The sequence below is a fragment of the Amaranthus tricolor genome, chromosome 10 (assembly GCF_026212465.1).
Source record: "Amaranthus tricolor cultivar Red isolate AtriRed21 chromosome 10, ASM2621246v1, whole genome shotgun sequence".
NCBI classification, from domain to species: Eukaryota; Viridiplantae; Streptophyta; class Magnoliopsida; order Caryophyllales; family Amaranthaceae; genus Amaranthus; species Amaranthus tricolor.
In genome coordinates this window covers 29,402,693-29,418,706 of record NC_080056.1, presented here as the reverse complement: position 1 = coordinate 29,418,706, position 16,014 = coordinate 29,402,693, and positions in this window count along the sequence as shown.

Sequence of the window (16,014 nt, the reverse complement as noted above, 5' to 3'; positions counted from 1 at the left end):
ATGATTGAAATTACGTGCTAACTTGCGATTTTAAGGGTTTTAAGTGCTTTTGGCACTTTCATGCATAAAGTAGCTCAAACTTAGTTTGTTTTGCACAAAACTATGCACACAAAATGATTTGGTATATATTATTGTGTTAAAATTGAAAATCATAGTCATATGCTCGAAATTACGTGCAAAGTTGCGATTTTAAGGGTTTTATGTGCTTTTGGTACGTTTGCGCATAAAGTAGGCTCAAACTTGGTTTGTTTTGCACGAAACGTGGCACACAAAACTATTTGGTATGTATTATTGTGCTAAAATAATTGAAAATCATAGTGAATTGCTTTAAATTAAGTGCTAAATTGCGATTTTAAGGGTTTTTAAGCGTTCTTGGTATTTTCGTGCATAAAGTAGCACTTAAACTTGGTTTGTTTTGCACAAAACTTGGCACACAACACTATTTGCTATATATTATTGTTTTGAAATGGTTAAATTGAAAAACATAGACATATGCTTTAAATTACGTGCAAAGTTATAATTTTTCGTGTTTTAAGCGCTTTTGGCACTTTCGCGTATAAATTAGCTCAAACTTGCTTAGTTTTGCACGAAACTTGGCACAAAACACTATTTGGTATATATTATTGTGTTGAAATGGTTAGAATTTAAAATCTTAGTCATATGCTTGAAATTACGCGCTAAATTGCGATTTTAAGGGTTTATAAGCATTTTTTGCACTTTCACGCATAAAGTAGCACAAACTTGGTTTGTTTTGCACGAAACTGGGCACACAACACTATTGGTTATATATTATAGTGTTGAAATGGTTAGAATTGAAAATTATCGTGATATGCTTGAAATTACGTGCTAAGTTCCGATTTTAAGGGTTTTTAAGCGTTTTTGGTACGTTTGCGCATAAAGTAGGCACAAACATGGTTTGTTTTGCATGAAACATGGCACACAACACTATTTGGGATGTATTATTCTGTTCAAATGATTGAATATCACAGTCAATTGTGATTTTAAGGGTTTTTAAGCGATTTTGGCACTTTCACGCATAACGTAGCTCGGACTTGGGTTGTTTTGCACGAAACTTGGCACATAACATTATTTGGTATATATTATTGTGTTGAAATGGTTAGAATTGAATAGCACGGTCATATCCTTGAAATTACATGCCAAGTTGCGATTTTAAGGGTTTTTAAGCGTTCTTGGCATTTTCGCGCATAAAGTAGCTCAAACTTGGACTGTTTTGAACAAAACCTGGCACATAACACTATTTGATATAAACTATTGCGATGAAATGGTTAGAATTGAAAATCACAGTCATATGTGTGAAATTACGTGCTAAGTTGCGATTTTAAAGGTTTTTCAGCGTTTTTTGCACTTTCGCGCATAAAGTAGTTCAAAGTTGGTTTGTTTTGCACGAAACATGGCACACAACATTATTTGTTATTTATTATTGTGTTAATGGTTAGAATTTAAAATCATAGTTATATGCTTTCAATTACGGGCTAAGTTTCTATTTTGAGTGTGTTAAAGCGATTTTGGCACTTTCGCATGTATAGTAGATCAAACTTGGTTTGTTTTGCACGAAACATGGCACAAACCACGATTCGGCATATATTATTGTGTTGAAATGGATGGAATTGAAAATCATGGTCATATGCTTGAATTTACTTGCTAAGTTGCGATTTTAAGGGTTTTTAAGCGTTTTTGGCATTATCGTGCACAAAGTAGCTGAAACTTGGTTTGTGTTGCACGAAACTTGGCACACAACACTATTTGGTATAGATTACTGTGATCAATTTGTTAGAATTTAAATTCATAGTCATATGCGTGAAATTACGTGCCAAGATGCGATTTTGAGGGTTTTTAAGCACTGTTGGCACTTTACCATAGTAACTAAAACTTGGTTTGTTTCGCACGAAACTTCGCACAAAACACTATTTGATATATATTATTGTGTTAAAATGGTTATTATTTAAAATCATTGTTATATGCTTGAAATTACGTGCTAAGTTGCGATTTTGAGAGTTTTTAAGCGTTTTTTGCACTTTGGCGCATAAAGTAGCTCAAACTATGTTTGTTTTGAGCAAAAGTTAGCACACAACATTATTTGGTAAATATTATTGTGTTTAAATGGTTAGAATTCAAAATCACAGTTATATACTTGAAATTACGTGCGTAGTTGCGATTTTAGGTATTTTTAAGTGTTTTTCGCACTTTCGCGCATAAAATAGCTCAAAGTTGGTTTGTTTTACACGAAACAAGGCACACAACACTATTTGGTATATATTATTGTGTTAAAATGGTTAGAATTGAAAATCATAGTCATATGCTTGAAATTATGTGCTCAGCTGGAATTTTGAGAGTTTTTAAGCGTTTTTTTCACTTTCGCGCATAAAGCTAACTTGGTTTGTTTTGCACGAAACTTGGCAGACAACACTATTTGGTATATATTATTGTGTTGAAATGGTTATCATTGTAAAATCATAGTCATACGCTTTAAATTACGTGCTAAGTTGCGATTTTAAGGGTTTTTAAGCGTTTTTCGTACATTCGCGCATTAAGTAGCTCAAACTAGGTTTGTTTGCCAAAACCTTGGCACACAATAAAATTTGGTAAATATTATTGTGTTGAAATAGTTAGAATTGAAAATCATCGTCATATGCTTGAAATTACGTGCTAAATTGCGATTTTAAGGGTTTTTTTTAGCATTATTCGGACTTTCGCGCATTAAGTAGGCTCAAACTTGGTTTGTTTTGCACGAAACATGGGACACAGCACTATTGGTTATATATTAATGTGTTGAAATGGTTAGAATTGAAAATCATAGTCATATGCTTGAAATTACGTCCTAAGTTGCGATTTGCAGGGGTTATAAATGTTTTTGGTAGATTTGCGCAAAAAGTTGGCTCAAACAAGTTTTGTTTTGCACAAAAACATGGCACACAACACTATTTGGTAGATATTATTGTGTTAAAATAATTGAATATAATAGTCAATTGCTTGAAATTAAGTGCTAAGTTTCAATTTTAAGAGTTTTTAAGCGTTCTTGGCATTTTCGCGCTTAAAGTAGGCTAAAACATGGTTTGTTTTGCAGGAAATTTCGCACACAACACTACTTGGTATCTATTATTGTGTTAAAATAATTGAAAATCAAAGTCATATGCTTGAAATCAAGTGCTAAGTTGCGATTGTAAGGGGTTTCAAGCGATTTTGGCACTTTCACGCATAAAGTAGATCAAACTTGGGTTGTTTTGCAAGAAACTTGGCACAGATTATTATTTGGTATATATTATTGTTTTGAAATGGTTATTTTTAAAAATTACAGTCATATGCATGAAGTTACGTGGTACGCCGCAATTTTAAGGATTTTGGCACTTTCACGCATAAAGTAGCTCAAACTTGGTTTGTTTTGCGTGAAACTTGGCACACAACACTATTTGGTATATATTATTGTGATGAAATGGTCAGAATTTAAAATCATAGACATGTGCGTGAAATTGCGTGCAAAGTTGCGATTTTGATGGTTTTTTAGCGTTTTTGGCACTTTCGCGCATAAGGTAGCTCTAACTTGGTTTGTTTTGCACAAAACTTGGCGCACAACATTATTTGGTATATGATATTGTGTTGAAATGGTTAGAATTAAAAATCAAAGTCACGTGCTTGAAATTACGTGCTACCGATTTCAAGGGTTTTTAAGCGTTTTTCGCACTTTTGCACATAAAGTAGCTCAATCTTGGTTTGTTTTGCACGAAACATGGCACACAACACTATTTGGTATATATTATTGTGTTAAAATGGTTAGAATATAAAATCCCAGTCATATGCTTGAAATAACGTGCTAACTTGCAATTTTAAGGGGTTTTATGTGTTTTTGGCACTTTTGCGCATAAAGTAGCTCAAACTTGGTTTTTTTTCGCACGAAACATGGAAGACAATAATATTTGGTATATATTATTTTGTTGAAATGGTTATCACTAAAAATCATAGTCATATGCTTTAAATTACATGCAAAGTTTCAATTTTAAGGGTTTGATAGCAATTTTTTGCAGTTTCGCGTATAAAGTAGTTCAAACTTGGTTTGTTTTGAACGAAACATGGTACATGAAAGTTAATAGGAGGTCAAATACTCTCTAGAGGGGGGGTGAATAGAGAGTATGGGCGTTTTAAGAAATTTTGTCTGGAAGGCAGTTTCAAGAGTTTGAGGAGTCTGTCAAAACTGTTTTCTGGAACAGTTTTGATTCAATGTGTTAACAATAACGTATGTGCGGAAAAATAAACTTTAAAGAATAAACACACGATATGTTAACGAGGTTCGGTTCTAAACAACCTACTCCCCGCGTTTGGGTTCTCTTTCAACCCGTAGGATTCAAACGCCTTTTATTAATCCGACTTTAGTACGAACAAGAAGATCTCACTATCTCCTCACACCCACGTTCTTCCCCTTGAAGAACCGTATTACAAGTCCCTTTAATAAAAGCAAATCCCAAATCTCACAATAGAGATTAACAAGTTGAACACTTTGAAAAGTATTCTAAGTTAGGCGTATGATTTGATCTAACTCTTTTTAAACTCTTAAGCCTATTACAAATGTAAGAGTTAGATGAACTAAGGATTACAACTCTTAAACACTTAGAGAATATTACAAGAGAGAGAAACGTAAGAAGAGGTGCATAGGTGTATATATCCTTAATTCTGGAATGAAGCCTTATATTTATAGTGTTACGCCTCAACACAACCTTGTAGAGCAAGAAAGCTTCTTCCGTAAGTTTCTGTTGAACTGGTTATTCTGAGCCTGTCTTCATGACTTTGAGACTAACTTCAAACTGATGTATGCTGACAGCTTCTTGTAACAACGTCATTGTGTGTAATTTATAACCAATACTTTGCTGCCACGTTAGTACTCATACAATATATTGAACACTAAGCACAAACCAGATTCATCAACGTTTAAATTAATTATTCAAATTAATTTCTATTATTAGTATTAATTCAAATTATCATTTCCTATTTTTAGTATTAATTCAAATATCTCCTTATTTATAGGAAACTCTTTAATTATCTTAACCACTAGTTTATCATCACATATAGCCGTGTACTATATTTAGCAAACCGTGTGTACCTTGTACTTTAGCAATTTAATCATCAAACTATATTAAGCATATATTTAAATTCAAATTCAAATATAAAATATTCAAACGTTTAAGATAAGACGTGTAATAAAATATATTCAAACTTAATTCCAAATAATATCAAATATATCAAAGTTAATTTAAAGGAACCTTGACCTATTAAAATATTTCAAATATAATTTTAAGGAACCTTGATCTATTAAAATATTTCAAATATAATTACGAAATTAACCTAATTGAAAACGTAATTATCTTCAAGACATTGAAACGTATTTCAAGACTTATAAAATAAACTTTAAGATAAACTTATGTTCTTTAAGCATATTCAAATATCTTCGAACTTAACCATATATATCACTTATCAAATGTATATCAAATATGATTTTAGACTTACTTAAACAACTAAATGTAATCACTTAATTTATTTGTTTAATCAATATGTGTTTTGAATTATCATCACTTTAAAAGAGTTTAGACTACAATCTTTACTTATCATTTCGTACGAGAGTTGAGTCTTCAATCTCCCCCTTGATGAAAGTCAAAACCATATTTTCCTAAATCATATTTCTAAGTTAATATGAATTGAAAACATGATAAGAATAAACACAATATCATAAAGCAAAATGTTTTCAAGACTTTATCATTAATCAGAATGTTTTCAAGACTTTGAAAACAGTTTCAAATCAGAACAGTGTAAAACAGAACAGTATAAACCAATGAATTTTATGAATATGAACAATAGTCAATAATGAGCAAGTATGATCTTATCATTAAACATGTATCATCATGTAACTATGTTTAAAAAAAATTAAAAATATCAGCATCTTCACTTAAACATTTCCATTAAATATATCTCCCCCTTAAACATTTCCATTAAATATATCTCCCCCGAACATGAACAATTAAAGAATGAAATGTAATGTATGCATGTACCCAACCAAAAACTATCTAGCAATGTATCAAAGCATAGACAGAAATATATGAAAACACTATGTGTTAGAACATGCAAAACCATCAAACAATAAGAACAACAACAATTAAAATAATTAATAATTTACAGGATAAATCTCCCCCTTTTTGACATTCATCAAAAAAGTAAACAAGGAGTAAAAATGTTGGGATTGTTATGCAAAATAACAAAATATTGTTTTCCGAAAATAAATTGTTGATCAACCATTAACAACTAAAATTATTTCCTGGACCTTGTCTTCCTTTTCTTGGAAGGTTTAGTTTGTCCAGGGGAAGTAGTGATTGTAGTGACTTCAGCAATGTGTGGGATTGATTGAATGGGTGTGGCGTCAACAGCTTCTGGATTGGCTTCTCCTTCTTTTTCTTTCTCCTACTTTTGTTCTTTTTCAGCCTTTTCCTTGTCTGCCTTCTCCTTATCAGCTTCGTTCTCTTTTTCTCCTTCCTTCTCCTGTGCCTCCTTCATTACAACATCCTCTTGTGGCACAGCAGCATCCTCAACAACATCTTCTTCTACTACCACATCCTCCACTACCATGCCTTTCATGTCTTTCATAAAAGTGTCCAACATAAAAGTCAAGGTAGACACCTTATCATGCAAATCAAGCAAGGAAGTTTTAATTCCACCAACTTCTAAGTCAAGAGACTGGAGGCGGGAAAGAGTGGTGTGTTCTTTGATGTGAGGTTCAAGACGTGAGAGCCGCTTACCATGGATTTTTAGTAGATCCTCTTTGTCAGTTGAAGACAAATGTGAATATAACTCATACTTGCCATTAATTTTAAAAATACCAAGAGGAGGAAGAATGTTGTTAGACAAAGTTAATGGACCAGAGTAATTCACTTCCTCTGAATCAGAAAGCAGATTAAAATGATCAAAGATCAATGTCAAAAGGTTGGCATAAGGAAGAGAACAATTGCGAGCAAGAGAACTGCAAAAACGCATTGTTGAGAAGATAATAGAAGTGTAATCAACATTCTTTTGAGAGGCAATCCTCCACATCAAGATTAGATGATTATCAGTGACTAATTCACATGAGGAGTTGCGTGAGAAAACAGTTCTAACAAGGATATTATGCAACAATTTACCACATAAATTCAAGGTATTGTGGGTCAGTTGTTTAACAGAAGAGAAATCAAAATAAGATTCAAGAATAAACATGTCCTTGGCGTTTTGTAAAGCCAAAATGTTAAGTGTTTTACCTTAAGCATCATTAGAGAATTTAAACAGATCATTCATTAGGGTTTTAGTGATAATAGTCTCTTGGCCTTTGACAAAACTTCGTAGGGCCTGATTCCCATCAATCATAGTAAATGAAAAGTTTGAATAAAAGACTTTTACAAGAATGGGGTAAGTAGTAGAGCCAGGATTCAACAACATACCCGGTGTTGATTGAATGAAAGAAGAGATTATCTCAAGATCTTCAAATAAGAAGAAATTATAATCGAGAATATCAACATATGAAAGGGAACGATGTTTGAAAATGTCAATCCATCTACTATACGCTGTGTGATTTTCAAACCATTGTTTTGGTATATCCAAAGAGTTTAAAGGTGAGGGAATGGTAGGGGTAACTTGTTCAGACATTGGGGTTTTAGATTATTCACCTTTTTCAGATTTTGAAGCAGATTTGGTCATCCTTCTTTTGGGTGCCATGGAAAGGATTTTTGAAAGCTTGAAAGAGAGGTGTAAAAGAGACGGTTTGAGAGCAAATCAGAAAGTGCAGAAGCAAGGAAATGAATTATGCGTATGGTGTACTATAAAAGGAGTATAGTACTTAAGCATTTGTACTTCCCATTTAATTGATTTGACAATACAATGAATGCAATAAGAAGGTAATTTGACCGTTGTAGAATGATGTGAATGGGTGTTTAATATGGAATAACAATTATGAGATTAACTGAATTTGAACCAAAGTCATAAGCAAGTATTTAATTGGATGGTTGACGTCCAAAAATAGTTTAACAAACAATTTTGTTTTAAAATAATTAAATATCCTTTATTAATTAAAGGTATTTAATCATAAATCCCATTTTTGTATAAAGCAAACAATTTTTATGAAATTGAAATTATATTTCCAATTCTTAAGCACATGCATAAACACACATTTAATCACAATCAAGTCATATAAGTAATATGTAATCCTTCCCCTTAATACATACTTAGTATTAAGTGACAATTAACGTTGAATACTTAACCATTTTACTCTAATATCACTAACATACCGTTACTCTTATGTTATTACTCCCCCTCAATTCATGCAACATCATTTAGCATGCCAAGTTCCATACATATATAAGCAAAACGATCAGCACTTAAAGGTTTTGTGAATATGTCAGCTAACTGATTTTTCAGTAGATATAAAGGATAGAGATATATTACCTTTTTTAACATGATCTCTTATGAAATGGTGACGTACCTCAATGTGTTTTGTACGTGAATGTTGTACAGGATTCTTAGTAATACAAATAGCACTTGTATTATCACACTTTATTGGTATACCTTTGAGATCGATTCCAAGATCTCGGAGTTGTTGTGCAATCCATAAAATTTGTGAGCAACATGCACCTGCAGCTATGTATTCAGCTTCAGATGTAGATAAAGCAACTGAATTTTGCTTTTTAGAATACCATGAAATTAATGAATTTCTCAAAAATTGACATGATCCTGAAGTGCTTTTTCTATCAACCTTATATCAAGCATAATCAGCATCTGAAAAACCAATCAAACTAAAATTTCCACAACTAGGGTACCATAGACCGAAGTCTTTAGTCCCATGTAAATATCTAAAGATTCTCTTAACTACTGTTAAGTGAGATTCTTTTGGGTAAGCTTGAAAACGAGCACATAAGCAAACACTAAACATAATATCAGGACGACTAGCAGTCAAATACAATAAAGAACCAATCATACCTCTATAAGTCTTTTGATCAACACTCTTACCGTTTATATCTTGATCTAGACTTAGTGTTGAACTCATAGGCGTATTTGCATCTTTACATTGATCCATATTGTATTTCTTTATCAAATCTCTAACATATTTACTTTGACAAATAAATATGCCATCTTTCTTTTGCTTTATTTGTAGTCCAAGAAAGAATGTTAAGTCTCCTATCATGCTCATTTCGAATTCCTTGCACATAATCTCAGAAAATTCCTTGCACAAAGAATCATTAGTAGCTCCAAACAATATGTCATCAACATATACTTGAACAACAAGAATATCTTTTCCTTTAGTTTTAATGAAAAGCGTTTTATCAATTTTACCTCGTTGAAAATCATTTTCAAGGAGATGTGAGCTAAATCTGTCATACCAAGCTCTTGGAGCTTGTTTCAAGCCATATAACGCTTTATTTAGTTTGAACACATGATTAGGTAGATCAGAATTTTCAAAGCCGGGTGGTTGTTTAACATATACTTCCTCTTGTAAATATCCATTTAAGAAAGCACATTTAACATCCATTTGATGTAGTTTAATATTCATGTATGAAGCAAAAGCAAGTATAATACGGATAGATTCTAACCTTGCCACTGGAGCAAAAGTTTCATCATAATCTATTCCTTCTTCTTGATTATATCCTTGAGCAACTAGCCTTGCTTTATTCCTTACAATGTCTCCATCCTCATTAAGTTTATTTCGAAAGACCCATCTAGTTCCAATGATAGTACGATCCGGAGGTCTCTCAACTAGATTCCAAACTTTGTTTCTTTCGAATTCATTCAATTCATTTTGCATAGCAATGATCCACTCTGGTTCTTGTAATGCTTCTTTAACATCCTTTGGTTCTACAAGAGAAACAAAAGCAGACAATGCACATAAATTCTTAAGAGAGGATCGAGTTTGTGTACCTTTGTTTGGATCACTTATGATGTTTTCAGGAGGATGTTGAGATGACATTCTAAGTCTTCTTCGTAATATGGATGGTGTGTAATCATTCAAAGAACTTGTGCCTACTACATTAGAGGAATTTCTAATAGGTGTATCAAAAACAGTATGTTCAGGAACTGTTTAAAGTTCTTGAGGTTGGGTCTCAAGATCAATCTGTGAGTCTTCAATGTTTACAACCTGTTTTCCATCAATCTCATCAAGAATTTGTATGGTATCCTGCATGTTTTTCTTTTTAACTGCACTAGTATCATTAGCATCTAGTTCGTCATCACTCAAATCATCAAAGTGTTTATTAAGGTTTAACTCTTTAAATCCTTCACTTAATGTTCCATTGTCGGATTCATCAAAAACTACATGTATACTTTCCTCAACCATACTTGTTCGTTTGTTCAAGACTCTATAAGCTTTACTGTTCAGCGAGTATCCAAGGAATATACCTTCATCACTTCTAGCATCAAATTTACCTAGATTATCTTTACCATTGTTATGAATAAAACATTTGCAACCAAATGGTTTAAGGTATGCTATATTCGGTTTTCTACCTTTGAATAACTCATAGGAGGTTTTCTTAAGTATGGGTCTAATGAGGCATCTATTTAGAACATAATTTGCTGTGTTAACAGCTTCGGCCCAATAGTGTTTAGCTAATCCATTTTCAATAAGCATTGTCCTAGCCATTTCTTCTAAGGTTCGATTTTTCCTTTCAACCACACCGTTTTGTTGGGGTGTCCTAGGAGCTGAGAAGTTATGGGTTATGCCATATTTTTCACAAAAGGAGTCAAAGCCTAGTTGATCAAACTCTCTCCCATGGTCATTTCTAATCGAGACTATTGGAAGGTTCAGTTGAGTTTGCATCTCTTTACAACGTCTTGAGAACGGTTTCAAGGCTTCACTTTTATCCTTCAAGAAATCAACCCATGTAAATCTAGAATAATCATCCACTGTAACTAAGATATAAGATTTACCTCTTATGCTCCGCATGCGCATTGGTCCACATAAATCAATATGTAAGAGTTCACATGGTCTTGATGTACTTACCATTTTCTTTGGTTTGAATGAACTTCTTACTTGTTTACCTTTAATGCATGCGTCAGATGTAGGACTTTGTCTATAGTCAAGAATTGGAAGTCCCTTAACTAGATCTTTACTTACCAATTTATACATGGTGTGAGTATTGATATGACCAAGACGTCTATGCCATAGTTTTGGATTATCTGTAACAGCTTTCAAGCACTTGAAATTCTGGGCTGCAATATCGTTAGTATTCAAGGCATACACATTATCATGTCTAAGGGCGGTAATAAATGTATCTCCAGTGTTAGGATTTTTGACAACACATTTTTCTTTGTCAAAGATTACTTCATTACCTTTATCACATAGTTGAGACACACTTAGCAAATTAAATTTTAAACCTTCAACTAAATAAACATTATCAATAGTTTTAGACGGATTTTTACCAACTTTACCAATACCTAAAATTTTGCATTCACCTTTATCTCCTAGGGTGATCGAGCCATTGCACTTTTCTTTTATTTCAGAAAATAAAGAAACTTTATCACTCATATGTCTCGAGCATCCACTATCTAATATCCATCTTTGCTTATTCTACAAAACAAAAAAAATAACCTTTCTCAACCTTACTTGGCTATCCAAGCGACAAATTTTGAGCCATATTAAGGATAGACCATGTTGGGTGGTCTTGTCCCTTTAGGAACCCAGATTTGCTTAATCTGTTCACGCAATTTAACAGGAAAGGTATTCTTGATGATATGTTTGTCCTTACGTCTGTACGGACATGCAAGTCTAATGTGTCCTTCTTTGCAACAAAATGAGCAAGTAGGTGTACGTTTATGTTTGTATGCACTCCTAACAAATGTGGTTCTATTATTATAGTTATTTGTAACATAGTTATAACCAATACAACGTTTATCACTAGATGGTTTTTGACATGTAAGCATTTTAGTGAATTTAGATTCGGATTTATTTAGCTTAGTCAATGCTTGTAGGTTTTTCTCAGACTCATGTCTCAGAGTCTTGAGACTGGACTCAAGATCATTGTTTTCATTTTTAAGATCAATAAGCTGTTTAGTCTGGCTGAGATTCTGTTCTTTCAAGACCTTGACAGTCTTTTCAAGTTTAACTGTTTCAGCCTTTAGCGATTCATTTTTCTTAATTAGCTCTTCACAACCTTCAGCATAATGGCGAATTCTATTTTCCAGAATATCTTTCTCATCTTTTAATATCTTTTCAATTTGAAACATATTAAGGAGAGTTGTAACTAATTCATCTTTAGAGCATGTGTTAAGAAAGTCTAGTACCTCTTTATGGTTTTGATCTAAGTCATCATTATTGTCATCTTTTGCCATAAGACATACATGAGCTTATCCATCTTCACTTTCAGGTTCAGATGAGCCTTCAGAATCACTCCAAGTTGCAACCATCGCTTGTTTCTTCTTGTTCTTCTTGTAGGATTCCCTTTTCTTCTTAGGGCACTCCTTCACAAGGTGATCTGTAGATCCACATTCGAAGCAAGCAAGTTTGTTAGTCTTAAAATTTGAATTTGAGTTAGAAGACTTACCTTTATTTCTGGATTTAAATCTCTTAAATCTTTTGCGCATTTTCATTATTCCTTCAAGACCTTTTGTAATCAATGCGAATGGATCTTCCTCATCATCGGTTTCTTCTTCATCACTTGAAGATTCATGATGTTTCTTAGCTTTTAGAGCAAGATTTTTCATGGAGGGTATAACATCATTATCTCCATCATCATGTAGGGTAAGTTCATGAGTTGTAAGTTTTCCAAGGAGATCGTCAAGTGATAGAACTCTCAAGTCTTGGGCTTCTTCGATGGCGGTGACCTTTGGACCCCATTTGGATCTTGGAAGACACCTCAAGACCTTCTGAACTTTTTCTGCATTAGTAAAAGTTTTTCCAAGAGAATTCAAACTGTTAGTAATCAATGTAAAACGTGTAAACATTTCATTAATATTTTCATCCTTTTTCATCTTGAACATTTCGTATTGATGCATGAGGATGTTGATCTTTGTCTCCTTCACTTGACTTGTTCCTTCGTATGTCACAACCAACTTATCCCATATTTCTTTGGCACTTGTGCATGAAGAAACTCTATTGAACTCGGTACCATTTAAAGCACAACACAATTGATTCATTACCCTATAGTTCTTAGATACAGCTTCAATGTCACTTTGAGAATATTCAGATTCGGTTTTTAGAACATCATTTCCTTGTGCGTCCTTTTTCATAGGTACCTTAGGTCCTTTTGTAATAATGTCCCAAAGTTCCATGTCTTGATCAATCACGAACATTTTCATCAAGGCTTTCCAATGTGAGAAATTTACACCGCAAAACAAAGGTGGTCTAGAGCACGAACGTCCTTGAGCAAACAACCCTTCTCCTATTGGATCCATCACAAGATATTACTCTTTATATGTGAAACGTAGCTCTGATACCAATTGAAAGTTAATAGGAGGTCGAATACTCTCTAGAGGGGGGGTGAATAGAGAGTATGGGCGTTTTAAGAAATTTTGTCTGGAAGGCAGTTTCAAGAGTTTGAGGAGTCTGTCAAAACTGTTTTCTGGAACAGTTTTGATTCAATGTGTTAACAATAACGTATGTGCGGAAAAATAAACTTTAAAGAATAAACACACGATATGTTAACGAGGTTCGGTTCTAAACAACCTACTCCCCGCGTTTGGGTTCTCTTTCAACCCGTACGATTCAAACGCCTTTTATTAATCCGACTTTAGTACGAACAAGAAGATCTCACTATCTCCTCACACCCACGTTCTTCCCCTTGAAGAACCGTATTACAAGTCCCTTTAATAAAAGAAAATCCCAAATCTCACAATAGAGATTAACAAGTTGAACACTTTGAAAAGTATTCTAAGTTAGGCGTATGATTTGATCTAACTCTTTTTAAACTCTTAAGCCTATTACAAATGTAAGAGTTAGATAAACTAAGGATTACAACTCTTAAACACTTAGAGAATATTACAAGAGAGAGAAACGTAAGAAGAGGTGCATAGGTGTATATATCCTTAATTCTGGAATGAAGCCTTATATTTATAGTGTTACGCCTCAACACAACCTTGTAGAGCAAGAAAGCTTCTTCCGTAAGTTTCTGTTGAACTGGTTATTCTGAGCCTGTCTTCATGACTTTGAGACTAACTTCAAACTGATGTATGCTGACAGCTTCTTGTAACAACGTCATTGTGTGTAATTTATAACCAATACTTTGCTGCCACGTTAGTACTCATACAATATATTGAACACTAAGCACAAACCAGATTCATCAACGTTTAAATTAATTATTCAAATTAATTTCTATTATTAGTATTAATTCAAATTATCATTTCCTATTTTTAGTATTAATTCAAATATCTCCTTATTTATAGGAAACTCTTTAATTATCTTAACCACTAGTTTATCATCACATATAGCCGTGTACTATATTTAGCAAACCGTGTGTACCTTGTACTTTAGCAATTTAATCATCAAACTATATTAAGCATATATTTAAATTCAAATTCAAATATAAAATATTCAAACGTTTAAGATAAGACGTGTAATAAAATATATTCAAACTTAATTCCAAATAATATCAAATATATCAAAGTTAATTTAAAGGAACCTTGACCTATTAAAATATTTCAAATATAATTTTAAGGAACCTTGATCTATTAAAATATTTCAAATATAATTACGAAATTAACCTAATTGAAAACGTAATTATCTTCAAGACATTGAAACGTATTTCAAGACTTATAAAATAAACTTTAAGATAAACTTATGTTCTTTAAGCATATTCAAATATCTTTGAACTTAACCATATATATCACTTATCAAATGTATATCAAATATGATTTTAGACTTACTTAAACAACTAAATGTAATCACTTAATTTATTTGTTTAATCAATATGTGTTTTGAATTATCATCACTTTAAAAGAGTTTAGACTACAATCTTTACTTATCATTTCGTACGAGAGTTGAGTCTTCAATCTCCCCCTTGATGAAAGTCAAAACCATATTTTCCTAAATCATATTTCTAAGTTAATATGAATTGAAAACATGATAAGAATAAACACAATATCATAAAGCAAAATGTTTTCAAGACTTTATCATTAATCAGAATGTTTTCAAGACTTTGAAAACAGTTTCAAATCAGAACAGTGTAAAACAGAACAGTATAAACCAATGAATTTTATGAATATGAACAATAGTCAATAATGAGCAAGTATGGTCTTATCATTAAACATGTATCATCATGTAACTATGTTTAAAAAAAATTAAAAATATCAGCATCTTCACTTAAACATTTCCATTAAATATATCTCCCCCTTAAACATTTCCATTAAATATATCTCCCCCGAACATGAACAATTAAAGAATGAAATGTAATGTATGCATGTACCCAACCAGAAACTATCTAGCAATGTATCAAAGCATAGACAGAAATATATGAAAACACTATGTGTTAGAACATGCAAAACCATCAAACAATAAGAACAACAACAATTAAAATAATTAATAATTTACAGGATAAATCTGCCCCTTTTTGACATTCATCAAAAAAGTAAACAAGGAGTAAAAATGTTGGGATTGTTATGCAAAATAACAAAATATTGTTTTCCGAAAATAAATTGATGATCAACCATTAACAACTAAAATTATTTCCTGGACCTTGTCTTCCTTTTCTTGGAAGGTTTAGTTTGTCCAGGGGAAGTAGTGATTGTAGTGACTTCAGCAATGTGTGGGATTGATTGAATGGGGGTGGCGTCAACAGCTTCTGGATTGGCTTCTCCTTCTTTTTCTTTCTCCTTCTTCTGTTCTTTTTCAGCCTTTTCCTTGTCTGCCTTCTCCTTATCAGCTTCGTTCTCTTTTTCTCCTTCCTTCTCCTGTGCCTCCTTCATTACAACATCCTCTTGTGGCACAGCAGCATCCTCAACAACATCTTCTTCTACTACCACCTCCTCCACTACCATGCCTTTCATGTCTTTCATAAAAGTGTCCAACATAAA